Source organism: Nerophis lumbriciformis, linkage group LG30 (genome assembly GCF_033978685.3).
Source record: "Nerophis lumbriciformis linkage group LG30, RoL_Nlum_v2.1, whole genome shotgun sequence".
Classification (NCBI taxonomy): Eukaryota; Metazoa; Chordata; class Actinopteri; order Syngnathiformes; family Syngnathidae; genus Nerophis; species Nerophis lumbriciformis.
This window is the reverse complement of record NC_084577.2, coordinates 11,224,625-11,242,159: the sequence shown is the minus strand read 5'-3', so window position 1 is coordinate 11,242,159 and position 17,535 is coordinate 11,224,625.

Below are 17,535 nucleotides of genomic sequence, written 5' to 3'. Positions count from 1 at the left end.
AAAGACAAGAGTATGGGGTATCGGACTGTCTGATTGTGGCGGTTATGATCAGTGTCACCGATTCTGTTGTTAACTTTTATGGACAGAATTGCAGTCATGGCGTTGAGGGGATCCGGTTTGGTGGTTGCAGGATTAGGTCTCTGCTTTTTGCAGTTGATGTTGTCCTGATGGCTTCAACTGGCCAGGATCTCCAGCTCTCATTGGATGGCCGAGTATGAAGCGACTGGGATGAGAATCAGCACCTCCAAGTCCGAGTCCATGGTTCTCGCCCGGTAAAAGGTGGGGTGCCATTTCCAGGTTGAGGAGGCGATGGCACATACTAGATGGCCCCAAGTGGAGGAGTTCAAGTACCTAGGAGTCTTGTTCACGAGTGAGGGAAGAGTGGATCATGAGATCCACAGGTGGATCGGTGCGGCGTCTTCAGTAATGAGGACGCTATATCGATCCATTGTGGTGAAGAAGGAGCTGAGCCAGAATTAAAAGCTCTAAATTTACCGGTCGATCTACATTCCCATCCTGCACCCATGGTCATGGTTATGACCGAAAACACAAGATCCCGGGTACAAGCGGCCAAATTGAGTTTCCTCCGCCGGGTGGCGGGTCTCTCCCTTAGAGATAGGATAAGAAGCTCTGTCATCCGGGAGGAACTCAGAGTAAAGCGCTGCTCCTCCACATTGAGAGGAGCCAGATGAGGTGGTTCGGGCATCTGCTCAGGATGCCACCCGAACGCCTCCCGAGGGAGGTGTTTAGGGCAAGTCCGACCGGCAGGAGGCCACGGGGAAGACCCAGGACACATTGGGAAGATTATGTCTCCCGGCTGGCCTGGGAACGCCTCAGGATCCCCCGAGAAGAGCTGGAAGAAGTGGCTGGGGAGAGGGAAGTCTGGGCTTCTCTGTTTAGGCTGCTGCCCCCCCAAACCCGACCTCGGTTAAGCGGAAGAAAATGGATGGATTTAGTAACGACAAAAAAAAATGATTCTAGTAAAACTCACATGGATACAATTTTACAGGTATTTTTAGACATAATGCATGTTTGGTTTTGGAATTATGTTTATATAACTTTCATATGTATTATGACAGCTATACTGTCATCTTGAGTAAAACTAACTTGTGTCTTTACAAACATTACAAACTATGTTTTTCCAGTAAAACTCACAAAAATAATGTTTTCCAGGCATTATTAGACATTTTTCACGTGTGGTTTAGGAAATATGTTTAAATAACTGTCATATTGAATGTGGCAGTTATACTGTTATTATGTGTAAAACCAAATTTTTGTATTTGCAAACCTTACATAAACAACTGATTCTAGTAAAACTCACATAGAATCAATATTACAGGCATTTTTAGACATTTCACATGTTTGAATACATTTTTATTGCTTTTTTCGTTAGGGCAAGTCCGATCGGCAGGAGGCCACGGGGAAGACCCAGGACACATTGGGAAGACTATGTCTCAGGCTGGCCTGGGAACGCCTCGGGATCCCCCGAGAAGAGCTGGACAAAGTGGCTGGGGCTTCTCTGCTTAGGCTGCTGCCCCCGCAACCCGACCTCGGATAAGCGGAAGAAAATGGATGGATTTAGTATGACAGTTATACTGTCATATTGAGTAAAAAAACTATTTTTCATAGATTCAATAATACAGGCATCTTTAGATGGATTGCTTGTTTGGTTTTGGAGATATGTTTATACAACTTTCATATTTAGTATGACAGTTATACTGTCATATTGAGTAAAAAAAAAAAAACTTGTGTCCGCAAACCTTACAAAAGATTATTATTCTAGTAAAATTAACAAAGATACATTTTTCCAAGCATTATTAGCATTTGTTGTTTTGGAGTTATAATGCTTGCGTTGAGAGGCGACGGGCTCGGGTGGCAATTCTTGTTGCCCCCCGGCTCAAAGCCTGCACGTTGGAGTTCAACCCAGTGGACCAGTGGGTAGCTTTCCTCCGCCTTCGGGTGGGGGGACGGGTCCTGACTGTTGTTTGGCCTTACGCGCCAAACGGCAGCTCAGAGTACCCACCCTTTTTGGATTCACTCGAGGGAGTACTGGAAAGTGCTCCACCGGGTGATTCCCTCGTTCTACTGGGGGCCTTCAACGCTCATCTTGGCAACAACAGTGAAACCTGGAGAGGCGTGATTGGGAAGAATGGCCGCCCGGATCTGAACCCGAGTGGTGTTTTGTTATTGGATTTTTGTGCTCGTCACAGATTGTCAATAACAAACACCAAGTTCAAACATAAGGGTGTCCATATGTGCACTTGGCACCAGGACACCCTAGGCCGCAGTTCCATGATCGATTTTGTAGTTGTGTCATCGGATTTGCGGTCTCATGTTTTGGACACTCGGGTGAAGAGAGGGGCGGAGCTTTCTACCGATCACCACCTGGTGGTGAGTTGGCTGCGATGGTGGGGGAGGATGCCTGACAGACCTGGCAGGCCCAAACACATTGTGAGGGTTTGCTGGGAACGCCTCCGAAAGAACTTTGAACATGTCACGAGGGAGGCGCTGGACATTGAGTCTGAGTGGACCATGTTCCGTGCCTCTCTTGTCGAGCCGGCTGATTGGAGCTGTGGCCGCAAGGAGTTTGGTGCCTGTCGTGGCGGTAATCCTAGAACCCGCTGGTGGACACCAGCAGTGAGGGATGCCGTCAAGCTGAAGAAAGAGCCTATCGGGTCCTTTTGGCTCATGGGACTCCAGAGGCAGCCGACAGGCCAAGCGAAGTGCGGCTTCAGCGGTCGCAGAGGCAAAAACTCGGACATGGGAGCAGTTTGGAGAAACAATGGAAAACGACTTCCAGACGGCTTCGAAGCGATTCTGGACCACCATCCGCCGGCTCAAGGGGGGGGGGGGGGGGGGGGGGGGGGGGGGCAGCAGTGCACTGTAACAACGTGTATGGTGAGGATGGTGCGCTACTGACCTCTACTGCAGCTGTTATTGATCGGTGGAGGGAATACTTCGAAGACCTCCTTAATCCCACCAACATGTCTTCCTATGAGGAAGCAGTGCCTGGGGAATCTGTGATGGGCTCTCCTATTTCTGGGGCTGAGGATGCCAAGGTAGTTAAAAAGCTCCTCAATGGCAACGCCCTGGGGGTGGATGAGATCCGTCCGGAGTTCCTTAAGGCTCTGGATGCTGTGGGGCTGTCTTGGTTGACAAGACTCTGCAACATCGCGTGGACATCGGAGGCGGTACTTCTGGATTGGGAGACCGGGGTAGTGGTTCCTCTCTTTAAGAAGGGGAACCAGAGGGTGTGTTTCAACTATCGTGAGATCACACTCCTCAGTCTTCCCGGTAAGGTCTATTCATGTGTACTGGAGAAGAGGCTACGCCGGATAGTCGAACCTCGGATTCAGGAGGAACAGTGTGGTTTACGTCCTGGTCGTGGAACTGCGGACCAGCTTTATACTCTCGGCAGGGTCCTTGAGGGTGCATGGGAGTTTGCCCAACCAGTCTACATGTGCTTTATGGACTTGGAAAAGGCATTCGACCATTTACCCCTGGAAGTCCTGTGGGGAGTGCTTAGAGAGTATGGGGTAACGGACTGTCTTATTGTGGCGGTTCGCTCCCTTTGCAAGAGTCAGAGCTTGGTCCGCATTGCCGGCAGTAAGTCGAACCCGTTTCCAGTGAGGGTTGGACTCCGCCAAGGCTGCCCTTTGTCACCGATTCTGTTCATAACCTTTATGGACAGAATTTCTAGGCGCAGTCAGGGCGTTGAGGGGATCCGGTTTCGTGTCTGCAGGATTAGGTCTCTGCTATTTGCAGATGATGTGGTCCTGATGGCTTCATCTGGCCAAGATCTTCAGCCCTCACTGGATCGGTTCGCAGACGAGTGTGAAGTGACTGGGATGTGAATCAGCACCTCCAAGTCCGAGTCCGTGGTTCTCGCCCGGAAAAGGGTGGAGTGCCATCTCCGGGTTGGGGAGGAGATCTTGCCCCAAGTGGAGGAGTTCAAGGACCTCAGAGTCTTGTTCACGAGTGAGGGAAGAGTGGATCGTGAGATCGACAGGCGGAACGGTGCGGCGTCTTCAGTAATGCGGACGCTGTATTGATCCGTTGTGGTGAAGAAGGAGCTGAGCCGGAAGGAAAAGCTCTCGATTTACCGGTTGATCTACGTTCCCATCCTCACCTATGGTCATGAGCTTTGTGTCATGGCCGAAAGGACAAAATCACGGGTACAAGCGGCCGAAATGAGTTTCCTCCGCCGGGTGGCGGGGCTCTCCCTTAGAGATAGGGTGAGAAGCTCTGTCATCCGGGAGGAGCTCAAAGTAAAGCCATTGCTCCTCCATTTCGAGAGGAGCCAGATGAGGTGGTTCGGGCATCTGGTCAGGATGCCACCCGAACGCCTCCCTAGGGAGGTGTTTCGGGCACGTCCGACCGGTAGGAGGCCCAGGAAGACCCAGGAAACGGGAAGCTTATCTCTCCCGGCTGGCCTGGGAACGCCCCAGGATCCCCCGGGAGGAGCTGGACGAAGTGGCTGGGGAGAGGAAAGTCTGGGCTTCCCTGCTTAGGCTGCAGCCCCCGCAACCCGACCTCGGATAAGCGGAAGAAAATGGATGGCTGGATGGATGGAGTTATGTTTAAATAACTGTCATAAAGAGTAAAACCTCATTTTTGTATTTGTAAACCTTACCAAAACAACTGATTTTAGTAAAACTCACACAGATTCAATATTACAGGCATTTTTAGACATTTTGCTTATTTGGTGTAGGAATTATGATGGAATACATTGTTTTTGCTTATTTCGCATTATCTCAGGATTTTAAGAACTTTACTGTCATATAGAGGAAGCCAAATACTTTTTGTGTTTGCAAGCCTTAAAAAAGCATATGTTTCGAGTAAAACTCACAAGAATGCCTTATTTCAGGCATTATTAGCCATTTTGTATGTGTAGTTTAGGCATACTTGCCAATACTCCTGGATTTTCCAGGAGACTCCCGAAATTCAGCGCCTCTCCCGAAAACCTCCCGGGACAAATTTTCGCCCGAAAATCTCCCGAAATTCAGGCTGATCTGAGTGAGGACAGCCTGTATTCACGTCTGCTTTCCCACGATATAAACAGCATGCCTGCCCAATCACGTTATAACTGTAGAATGATCGAGGGCGAGTTCTTGGTTTCTTATGTGGGTTTATTGTTAGGTAGTTTCATTAACGTCCTCCCAGCGCGGTAACAACACAAAACAACAGCAGTCACGTTTTCGTCTACCGTAAAGCAGTTTGTCTGCCGTAAACAGCAATGTTGTGACACTCTTTAAACAGGGCAATACTGCCATCTACTGTACATGCATGTGTGCCAATAACATCCAGGGCTTTTAGAGAGTGCAGTGCACAACTGCGCACACAACAAGGAGACAAAGCAGAAGAAAGCGGAAGATACAGCCATGGCGACGCCGACGACGAGTAAGATGAAGAAACAGGCATTTTTAAACATAATGCAGGTTTGGTTTTAGGGTTATGTTTATACAACTTTCATATTTAGAATGACAGTTATACAATCATATTGAGTAAAAAAAACTAACTTGTGTCTTTACACACATCACAATTTTTATTTTTTTTTTCCAGGAAAACTCACAAAGATACATTTCTCCAGGGTTTATTAGCCATTTTTTATGTGCGGTTTAGGAGTTACATTATGTTTAAATAACTGTCAGATTGAATGTGACAGTATACTGTCATAGTGAGTAAAACCTACTTTTTGTATTTGTAAACCATACCAAATTACCTGATTCTGGTAAAACTCACATAGATACAATATTACAGGCATTTTTAGACATAATGCATGTTTGGTTTTGGAGTTATGCTTATATTACTTTTACATTTGGTATGATACTGTCATATTGAGTAAAAAAAAACAAATTTGTGTCTTTATAAACATTACGAATTCTTTTTTTCCAGTAAAACTCACATAGATATATTTCTCCAGGCGTTTTTAGCCAGTTTACATTGGTTTAGTAGCTATGTTTAAATAACAGTCAGATTGAATGTGACAGTATACTGTCAAAGTGAGTAAAGCCAATATTTTGTATTTGCAAACCTTACAAAAACAACTGTTTCTAGTAAAACTCACATGGATACAATATTACAGGCATTTTTAGACATAATGCATGTTTGGTTTTGGAGTTATGTTTATATAACTCTCAAATTTAGTATGACGGTTATACTGTCATATTGAGTAAAAAAAAGTAACTTGTGTCTTTACAAACCTTACAAAATATTTTTTTCCCAGTAAAACTCACAAAGATACATTTCTCCAGGCATTATTAGCCATTTTGCATGTGTGGTTTAGGAGTTATGTTTAAATAACTGTCATATCAAATGTTGCAGTTATACTGTCATTATGAGTATGACCCAAGTTTTGTATTTGTAAACCTTACCAAAATATCTGATTCTGGTTAAACTCACATAGATTCAATACTACAGGCTTTTTTAGACCGATTGCAAGTTTGGTTTTGGAGTTATGTTTATTTAACTTTCATATTTATTATGACAGTTATAAAACTTGTGTCTTTACAAACCTTACAAAATATTTTTTTCCCAGCAAAACTCACAAAGATTCATTTCTCCAGGCATTACTAGCCATTTAGCATGTTTGGATTAGGAGCGATAACTGTCAGATTGAATGTGACAGTTATTTTTAAAACTGTCCTAGTGAGTAAAACCAGTATTTTTATTTGCAAAAGTTACAAAAACATATGATTCTAGTAAAACTTACATGGACACAATATTACAGGCATTTTTAGACATAATGCATGTTTGGTTTTGGAGTTATGTTTGTATAACTTTTACATTTAATATGACAGTTAGTTATACTGTCAAATTGAGTTAAAAAAAACAACTAACTAGTGACTTTACAAACCTTACAAAATATTTTTTTTCCAGTAAAACTCACAAAGATACCTTTCTCCAGGCATTATTAGCCATTTAGCATATTTTGTTTAGAAGTTATGTTTAAATAACTGTCATTTTGAATGTGGCAGTTATACTGTCATTATGAGTAAAACCTATTTTTTGTATTTGTAAACCTTACCAAAATACCTGTTTCTAGTGAAACTCACATGGATTCAAAATTCATGCATTTTTAAACATAAGGCATGTTTGGTTTTGGAGTTATGTTTATATAACTTTCATATTTAGTATGACAGTTATACCATCATATTGAGTAAAAAAAAACTAACTTGTGTCTTTACAAACCTTACAAAGCATTGTTTTCCAGTAAAACTCACACATATACATTTGTCCAGGCATTATTAGCCTTTGAGCATGTTTGGTTTAGGAGTTATGTTTAAATAAATGTCATTTTGAATGTGGCAGTTATATTGTCATTATGAGTAAAACCTAATTTTTGTATTTGTAAACCTTACCAAAATACATAATTCAGGTAAAACTCATGTATAAAAAATATTACAGGCATTTTTAGACATAATGCATGTTTTAGTTTGGAATTATGTTTATATAACTTTCATATTTAGTAAGAGAGCTTACTGTCATATTGAGTAAAAAAAAAAGTAACTTGTGTCTTTACAAACCTTACAAAATATTTTTTTTTCCAGTAAAACTCACAAAGATACATTTTTCCAGGGATTATTAGCCAATATGTGTGGTTTAGGAGTCATATTTAAGTAACTGTCATATTGAGTGTGGCAGTTATACTGTCATTATGAGTAAAACCTAATTTTTGTATTTGTAAACCTTAACAAAATACCTGATTCTAGTAAAACTCACATAGATTCAATATTACAGGCATTTGTAGACGGATTGCATGTTTGGTTTTGAAGATTTGTTTATAAACTTTCAAATTTAGTAAGACAGTTATACCATTATATTGAGTAAAAAAAACTAACTTGTGTCTTTACAAACCTTATAAAATATTTTTGTCCAGTAAAACTCACAAAAATACATTTCTCCAGGCATTATTAGCCATTTTGCATCTGTGGTTTCGAATTTATGTTTAAATAACATTAGGATTGAATGTGACAGTATACTGTCATTGTGAGTAAAACCAAAATTTTGTTTTTGCAAACTTTTAAAAAAAAGTTTCTACTAAAACTCACATTGACACAATATTATAAGCATTTTTAGACATAATGCATGTTTGGTTTTGGAGATATGTTTATATAACTTTTACATTTAGTATGACAGTTATACTGTCATATGGAGTAAAAAAAACTAACTTGTGTCTTTACAAACATTACATTTTTTTTTCCAGTAAAATTCACAAAGGCACATTTCTGTATATTGTCATAGTGAGTAAAACCAGTATTTTGTATTTGCAAAACTTACAAAAACAACTGATTCTGGTAAAATTCAATATTACAGGCAATTTTAGACGGATTGCAAGTTTGGTCTTGGAGTTATGTTTTTATAATTTTCATATTTAGTATGACAGTTATACTGTCATATTGAGTAAAAAAAACTAACTTGTGTTTTTACAAACCTTACAAAATATTTTTTTCCAGAAAAATACACAGAGATATATTTCTCGAGGCATTATTAGTCATTTTGAATTTGTGTATTAGGAGTTATGTTTCAATAACTGTCAGATTGAATGTGACAGTATACTGTCATAGTGAGTAAAACCAATATTTTGTATTTGCAAAACATACAAAAACAACTGATTCTAGTAATACTCACATAGATACATCATTGCAGGTATTTTTAGACATAATGCATGTTTGGTTTTGGAGTTATGTTTATATAACTTTGACATTTAGTATGAAAGTTATACTTTCTTTTTGAGTTAAAAAAACTAACTTGTGTCTTTACAAACCTTACAAAATGTTTTTTTTCCAGTAAATATACAATTCTCCAGGCATTATTAGCCATTTAGCATGTTTGGTATAGGAGTTATGTTTAAAAAAACTGTCATTTGGAATGTGGCAGTTATACTGTCATTATGAGTAAAACCTAATTTTTGTATTTGTAAACCTTACCAAAATACTTGATTCTAGTAAAACTCACACAAATTCAAAAATACAGGCATTTTTAGACGGGTTGCATGTTTGGTTTTGGAGTTATGTTTATATAACTTTCATATTTAGTATGACAATTATACCATCATATTAAAAAAAAAAAAAAACTTGTGTCTTTATAAACCTTACAAATTATTTCTTTCCAGTAAAACTCACAAAAATACATTCCTCCAGTTATTATTAACCAATTTGCATGTGATTTAGGAGTCATGTTTAAATAACTGTCATTTTGAATGTGGCAGTTATATTGTCAATATGAGTAAAACCTTAATTTTTGTATTTGTAAACCTTACCAAAATAACGGATTGATAATACTCACGGATATAAAATATTACATGCATTTTTAGACATAATGCATGTTTAATTTTGGAGTTATGTGTAAATAACTTTCATATTTAGTATGACAGCTATACTGTCATATTAAATAAATAAAAAACATTTTGTGTCTTTGCAAACCTTACAAAAGATACTTTTTCTAGTAAATCTAACAAGGATACATGTATCCAGGCATTATTAGACATATTACATGTTTGGTGTAGGAATTATGTTAAAAAACATTTTTTTTTGCTTTTTTCGCATTATCTCAGGATTTTAAGAATATTACTGTCATATTGAGTAAAAAAACTACTTTTTGTGTTTGCAAGCCTTAAAATACCATATATTTTGAGTAACACTCACAAGGATGCATTGTTTTAGGCTTTATTAGCCTTTTTTGCATGTATGGTTAGAAAGTTATGTTTAAATATCTGTCAAATTGAATGTAGCAGTTTTACTGTCATTATGAGAAAAACTTAATTTTTGTATTTTGAAAACCTTACCAAATTACCTGATTGTGGTAAAACTCACATAGATACAATATTACAGGCATTTTTAGACTTAATGCATCTTTACTTTTGGAGTTATGTTCATATAACTTTCATATTTGGTATGACGGTTATACTCTCATATTGAATTAAAAAAACTAACTTGTGTCTTTGCAAAACTTACAAAAGATTATTTTTCTAGTAACACTAACAAAGATACATGTCTTCAGGCATTATTAGACATTTTGCATGTTTGGTGTAGGAATTATGTTGAAAAACATTGTTATTGCTTTTTTGGCATTATATCGGTATTTTAAGAACATTACTGCCATTTTGAGGAAAAAACTACTTTTTGTTTTGGCAAGCCTTAAAATAGCATATGTTTCGAATAAAACTCACAAAGATGCATTGTTTTAGGCTTTATTGGCCTATTTGCATGTGTTATTATGAAGATATGTTTAAATAACTGTCAAATTGAATTTAGCAGATGTACTGTCATTATGACAAAAACCCAATTTTTGTATTTGTAAACCTTTCCAAATTACCTGATTCTGGTTAAACTCACATAGATACAATATTACAGGCATTTTTAGACAAAATGCATCTTTACTTTTGGAGTTATGTTTATATAACTTTCATATTTGGTATGACAGTTATACATATTGAATTAAAAAAATTTACTTGCGTCTTTGCAAAACTTACAAAAGATTATTTTTCTAGTTAAACTAACAAAGATACATGTCTCCAGGCATTATTAGACATTTTGCATGTTTGGTGTAGGAATGATGTTAAAAACATTTTTATTGCTTTTTTCGCATTATCTCAGTATTTTAAGAATATTACTGTCATTTTGAGGAAAAAACTACTTTTTGTTTTGGCAAGCCTTAAAATAGCATATGTTTCGAGTAAAACTCACAAAGATGCATTGTTTTAGGCTTTATTGGCCTATTTGCATGTGTTATTATGAAGATATGTTTAAATAACTGTCAAATTGAATTTAGCAGATATACTGCCATTATGACAAAAACCCAATTTTTGCATTTGTAAACCTTTCCAAATTACCTGATTCTGGTTAAACTCACATAGATACAATATTACAGGCATTTAAGACATAATGCATGTTCAGTTTTGGAGTTATGTTTATATAACTTTCATATTTGGTATGACTTTTATACTGTCATATTGAATTAAAAAAACTAACTTGCGTCTTTGGAAAACTTACAAAAGATTATATTTCTAGCAAAACTAACAAGGATACATGTCTCCAGGCTTTATTAGACATTTTGCATGTTTGGTGTAGGAATTATGTTGAAAAACATTTTTATTGCTTTTTTCGCATTATCTCAGGATTTTAAGAAGATTACTGTCAAATTGAGGAAAAAACTACTTTTTGTGTTTGCAAGCCTTATAATTGCATATGTTTCGAGTAAAACTTACAAGGATGCATTGTTTTAGGCTTTATTAGGCGTGGCGAAGTTGGTAGAGTGGCCGTGCCAGCATTCGGAGGGTTGCTGGTTACTGGGGTTCAATCCCCACCTTCTACCATCTTAGTCACGTCCATTGTGTCCTTGGGCAAGACTTTTCACCCCTTGCTCCTGATGGCTGCTGGTTAGCGCCTTGCATGGCAGCTCCCGCCATCAGTGTGTGAATGTGTGTGTGAATGGATGAATGTGGAAATACTGTCAAAGCGCTTTAAGTACCTTGAAGGTAGAAAAGCACTATACAAGTATAACCCATTTATTTGCATGTTTGGTTAGGAAGTTATGTTTAAAAAACTGTCAAATTGAATGTAGCAGTTATACTGTCATTATGAGAAAAACACCATTTTTGTATTGGTAAACCTTGCCAAATTACCTGATTCTGGTAAAACTCACATAGATACAAAATTTTAGGCATTTTTAGATAAAATGCATGTTCATTTTTGGAGTAATGTTTATATAACTTTTACATTTAGTTTGACAGTTATACTGTCATATTGAATTAAAAAACTAACTTGCGTTGTTGCAAAACTTACAAAAGATACATTTTCTAGTAAAACTAACAAAATATACATGTCTCCAGTTATTATTAGACATGTTGCATGTTTGGTGTAGGAATTAAGTTGAAAAACATTTGTATTGCTTATTTCACATTATCCCAGGATTTTAAGAACATTACTGTCATATTGAGTAAAAATCTACTTTTTGTGTTTGCAAGCCTTAAAATAGCATTTGTTTCGAGTAAAACTCACAAGGATGCATTGGTTTAGCCTTTATTAGCCTATTTGCATGTGTGGTTAGGAAATTATGTTTAAATAACTGTCAAAATTGAATGTAGCAGATATACTGTCATTATGAGTAAAACCCAATTTTTGTTTTTTTAAACCTTACCAAATTACCTGATTCTTGTAAAACTCACATAGATACAATATTTTCGGCATTTTTAGACATAATGCATGTTTAGTTTTGGAGTAATGTTTATATAACTTTTACATTTAGTTTGGCAGTTATACTGTCATATTGAATTAAAAAAACTAACTTGCGTCGTTGCAAAACTTACAAAAGATACATTTTCTAGTAAAACTAACAAAATATACATGTCTCCAGTTATTATTAGACATGTTGCATGTTTGGTGTAGGAATTATGTTGAAAAACATTTTTATTACTTTTTTCGCATTATCTCAGGATTTTAAGAACATTACTGGCATATTGAGTAAAAAACTACTATAACAGTATACTGTCACATTCAATCTGACTGTTATTTAAACATAACTCCTAAGCCATGCTTGCAAAATGTCTAATAATGCTTGGAGAAATGTATCTTTGTAAGTTTTACTGGAAAAAAATAGTTTGTAAGGTTTGTAAAGACACAAGATCGCTTTTTTTGTACTCAATATGACAGTATAACTGTCATACTAAATATAAAAGTTGAATAAATATAACACCAAAACCAAACTTGCAATCCGTTTAAAAATGCCTGTAATATTGAATCTATGTGAGTTTTACCAGAATCAGGTATTTTGGTAAGGTTTACAAATAAAAAATTGGGTTTTACTCATAATGACAGTAACTGCAACATTTGATATGACAGTTATTTAACATGACTCCTAAACCAAACATGATAAATGGCTAATAATGCCTAGAGAAATGTATCTTTGTGAGTTTTACTGGAAAAAAATAATTTGTAAGGTTTATAAAGAGACAAGATAGTTTTTTTTATTTAATATGCCATTTTAACTGTCACACTAGATATTAAAGTTATATAAACATAACTCCAAAACCAAACATGCAATCGGTCTAAAAATACTTGTGATATTGAATCTATGTGAGTTTTACCAGAATCAGTTGTTTTTGTAAGGTTTGCAAATACAAAATATTGGTTTTACTCACTATGACAGTATACTGTCACATTCAATCTGACAGTTATTTAAACATAACTACTAAACCAAACATGCAAAATTGCTAATAATGCCTGGAAAAATGTATCTTTGTGAGATTACTGGAAAAAAATATTTTGTAAGGTTTGTAAAGACACAAGTTAGTTTTTTTTACTCAATATGACAGTATAGCGGTCATATTAAATATGAAAGTTATAGAAACATAACTCCAAAATCAAACATGCATTGTGTCTAAAAATGCCTGTAACGTTCTATCTATGTGAGTTTTACCAGAATCAGGTATTTTGGTAAGGTGTACATATACAAAAATTAGGTTTTACTTATAATGACAGTATAACTGATACATTCAATTTGGCAGTTATTTAAAATGAACTCCTAAACCACACATGCAAAAAGGCTAATAATGCCTAAAACAATGCAAACTTGTGAAATTTACTCGAAACATAAGATTTTTTAAGGCTTGCAAATACAAAAAGTAGTTTTTTACTCAATATAACAGTAATGTTCTTAAAATCCTGATATAAACCGAACATGCAAAATGTCTAAAAATGCCTTTTATATCGAATCCATGTGAGTTTTACTACAGACTCCGAGGTACTTGAACTCCTCCACTTGGGGCAAGATCTCCCCCCCAACCCGGAGATGGCACTCCACCCTTTTCCGGGAGAGAACCATAGACTCGGACTTGGAGGTGCTGATTCCCATCCCAGGTTCGCAGCAGAGTGTGAAGCGAAAAAAGCAATACAAATGTATTTAAACATAACTCCTAAACAACATATGCTAAATGGCTAATAATGCCTGGGGAAATGTATCTTTGTGAGTTGTACTGGACACAAATATTTTGTAAGGTTTGTAAAGACACAATTTTTTTACTCAATATGATTGTATAACTGTCATACTAAATATGAAAGTTATATAAACATAACTCCAAAACCAAACATGCCTTATGTCTAAAAATGCTTGAATTTTGAATCTATGTGAGTTTTACTAGAAACAGGTATTTTGGTAAGGTTTACAAATACAAAAATTGGGTTTTACTCATAATGACAGTATAACTGCCACATTCCAAATGACAGTTTTTTTAAACATAACTCCTAAACCAAACATGCAATATGGCTAATAATGCCTGGAGAAAGGTATCTTTGTGAGTTTTACTGGGAAAACAAATATTTTGTAAGGTTTGTAAAGACATAAGTTCGTTTTTTTACATCAAAAAGACCGTATAACTGTCATACTAAATGTAAAAGTTATATAAACAATACTCGAAAACCAAACATGCATTATGTCTAAAAATGCCTGTAATATTGTATTCATGTAAATTTAACTAGAATCAGTTGTTTTTGTAGGGTTTGCAAATACAAACTATTGGTTTTACTCACTATGACAGTATACTGTCAGATTCAATCTGACAGTTATTTAAACATAACTCCTAAACCACAAATGCAAATTGGTTAATAATGCCTGGAGAAATGTATCTTTAGGAGTTTTACTGGAAAAAAATATTTTGTAAGGTTTTTAAAGACACAAGTTAGTTTTTTTTACTTAATATGACAGTATAACTGTCATACTAAATATGAAAGTTTTATAAACATAACTCCAAAACCAAACATGCAACCCGTCTAAAATTGCCTGTAATATTGAATCTATGTGAGTTTTACTAGAATCAAGTATTTTGGTAAGGTTTACATATAAAAAAATTTGGTTTTACTCATAATGACAGTATAACTGCCACATTCAATCTGATAGTTATTTAAACCTAACTCCTAAACCAAACATGCTAAATGGCTAATAATGCCTGGGGAAATGTATCTTTGTGAGATTTACTGGAAACAAATATTTTGCAAGATTTGTAAAGACACAATTTAGTTTTTTTTACTCAATATGATTGTATAACTGTCATACTAAATATGAAAGTTAATGCATGGTCAGTTTTGTACTTATGTTGATATAACTTTCATATTTAGTATGACAGTTTCACTGTCATATTGAATTAAAAAAACTAACTTGCGTCGTTGCAAAACTTACAAAATATATGTTTTTTAGTAAAACCAACAAAGATACATGTCTCTAGGCATTATTAGACATGTTGCATGTTTAATTTAGGAATTATATTGAAAAACATTTTTATTGCTTATTTCGCATTACCTTAGGATTTTAAGAATATTACTGTCATATTGAGTAAGAAACTACATTTTGTGTTTGCAAGCCTTAAAAAAGCATATGTTTTGAGTAAAACTCACACGGATGCATTGTTTTAGGCTTTTTTAGCCTTTTTGCATGTGTGGTTAGGAAGTAATGTAAATGTAAACTAAATGTAGCAGTAATAATGTCAGTATGAGTAAAACCTAATTTTGTATTTGTAAACCTTACCAAATTACCCGATTCTGGTAAAACTCACATTGATACAATATTTTAGACATTTTTAGACATAATGCATGTTCATTTTTGGAGTTATGTTTATATAATGTTTACATTTAGTATGACAGTTATACTGTCATATTGAATTAAAAAAACTAACTTGCGTCTTTGCAAAACTTACAAAAGATAATTTTTCTAGTAAGTTGTTTCCAGTAAATCTCACAAAGATACATTTCCCCAGGCATTATTAGCCATTTAGCATGTTTGGTTTAGGAGGTATGTTATGTTAAATAACTGTTATATTGAGTGTGGCAGTTATACTGTATTTATGAGTAAAACCAAATTTTTGTTTTTGTAAACCTTACCAAAATACTTGATTCTAGTAAAACCCACATAGATTCAATAATACAGGCATTTTTAGACGGATTGCATGTTTGGTTTTGGAGTTATGTTTGTATAACTGTCATTTTGAATGTGGCAGTTATACTGTCATTATAAGTAAAAAAAACTAACTTGTGTCTTTACAAACCTTACAAAATATTTTTTTTTCCAGTTAAACTCACAAAGATACATTTCCCCAGGCATTATTAGCCATTTATCATGTTTGGTTTAGGAGTTATGTTTAAATAACTGTCATATTGACTGTGGCAGATATACTGTCATTATGAGTAAAACCTATTTTTTGTATTTGTAAACCTGACCAAAATACTTGATTCTGATTAAACTCACATAGATACAATATTACAGGATTCTTTAGACATAAAGCATGTTTCGATCATATTGAGTAAAACAACTAACTTGTGTCCATACAAACCTTACAAAATATTTTTTTTTTCCAGTAAAACTCACAAAAATAAATTTCTCCAGTTATTATTAGCCATTTTGCATCTGTGGTTTAGAATTTATGTTTAAATAACAGTCAGATTGAATGTGACAGTATACTGTCATAGTGAGTAAAACCAAAATGTTGTATTCACAAACCTTACAAAAACAACTGATTCTAAAAACTCACATGAATACATACAATATTATAGGAATTTTAGACATAATGCATGTTTGGTTTTGGAGTTATGTTTAAATAACTGTTATATTGAGTGTGGCAGTTATACTGTATTTATGAGTAAAACCTAATTTTTGTATTTGTAAACCTTACCAAAATACTTAATTCTAGTAAAACTCACATAGATTCAATAATACAGGCATTTTTAGAGAGATTGCATGCTTGGTTTTGGAGTTATGTTTATATAACTTTCATATTTAGTATGACAGTTATACTGTCATATTAAGTAAAAAAAAAACTAACTTGTGTCTTTAAAAACCTTACAAAATATTTTTTTCCAGTAAAACTCACAAAGATAAATTTCATAACCAATTTGTATTTGTGGTTTAGGATTATTGTTTAAATAACTGTCAGATTGAATGTGACAGTATACTGTCATAGTGAGTAAAACCAATATTTTGTATTTGCAAACCTTACAAAAACAACTGATTCTAGTTAAACTCACATGAATACAATATTACAGGCATTTTTAGACATAATGCCTGTTTGGTTTTGGAGTTAAGTTATAATGAGTGTGGCAGTTATACTGTCAATATAAGTAAAAAAATATTGTTTATATTTGTAAACCTTACCAAAATACCTGATTCTAGTAAAACTCACATAAATTCAATTTTACAGCCATTTTTATACAAATTGCATGTTTGGTTTTGGAGTTATTTTTATATAACTTTCATATTTAGTATGACAGTTATACCATCATATTGAGTAAAACAAACAACTAATTTGTGTCTTTACAAACCTTACAAAATATTTGTTACCAGTAAAACTCACAAAGATACATTTCTCCAGGCATTTTTTTGCCATTTTGCATGTGTGGTTTAGGAGTTATGTTTAAATAACTGTCAAATTGAGTGTGGCAGTTATACTGTCATTATAAGTAAAACCTAATTTTTGTATTTGTAAACCTTACCAAAATACCTGATTCTAGTTAAACTCACATAGATTCAATATTACAGACATTTTTATAC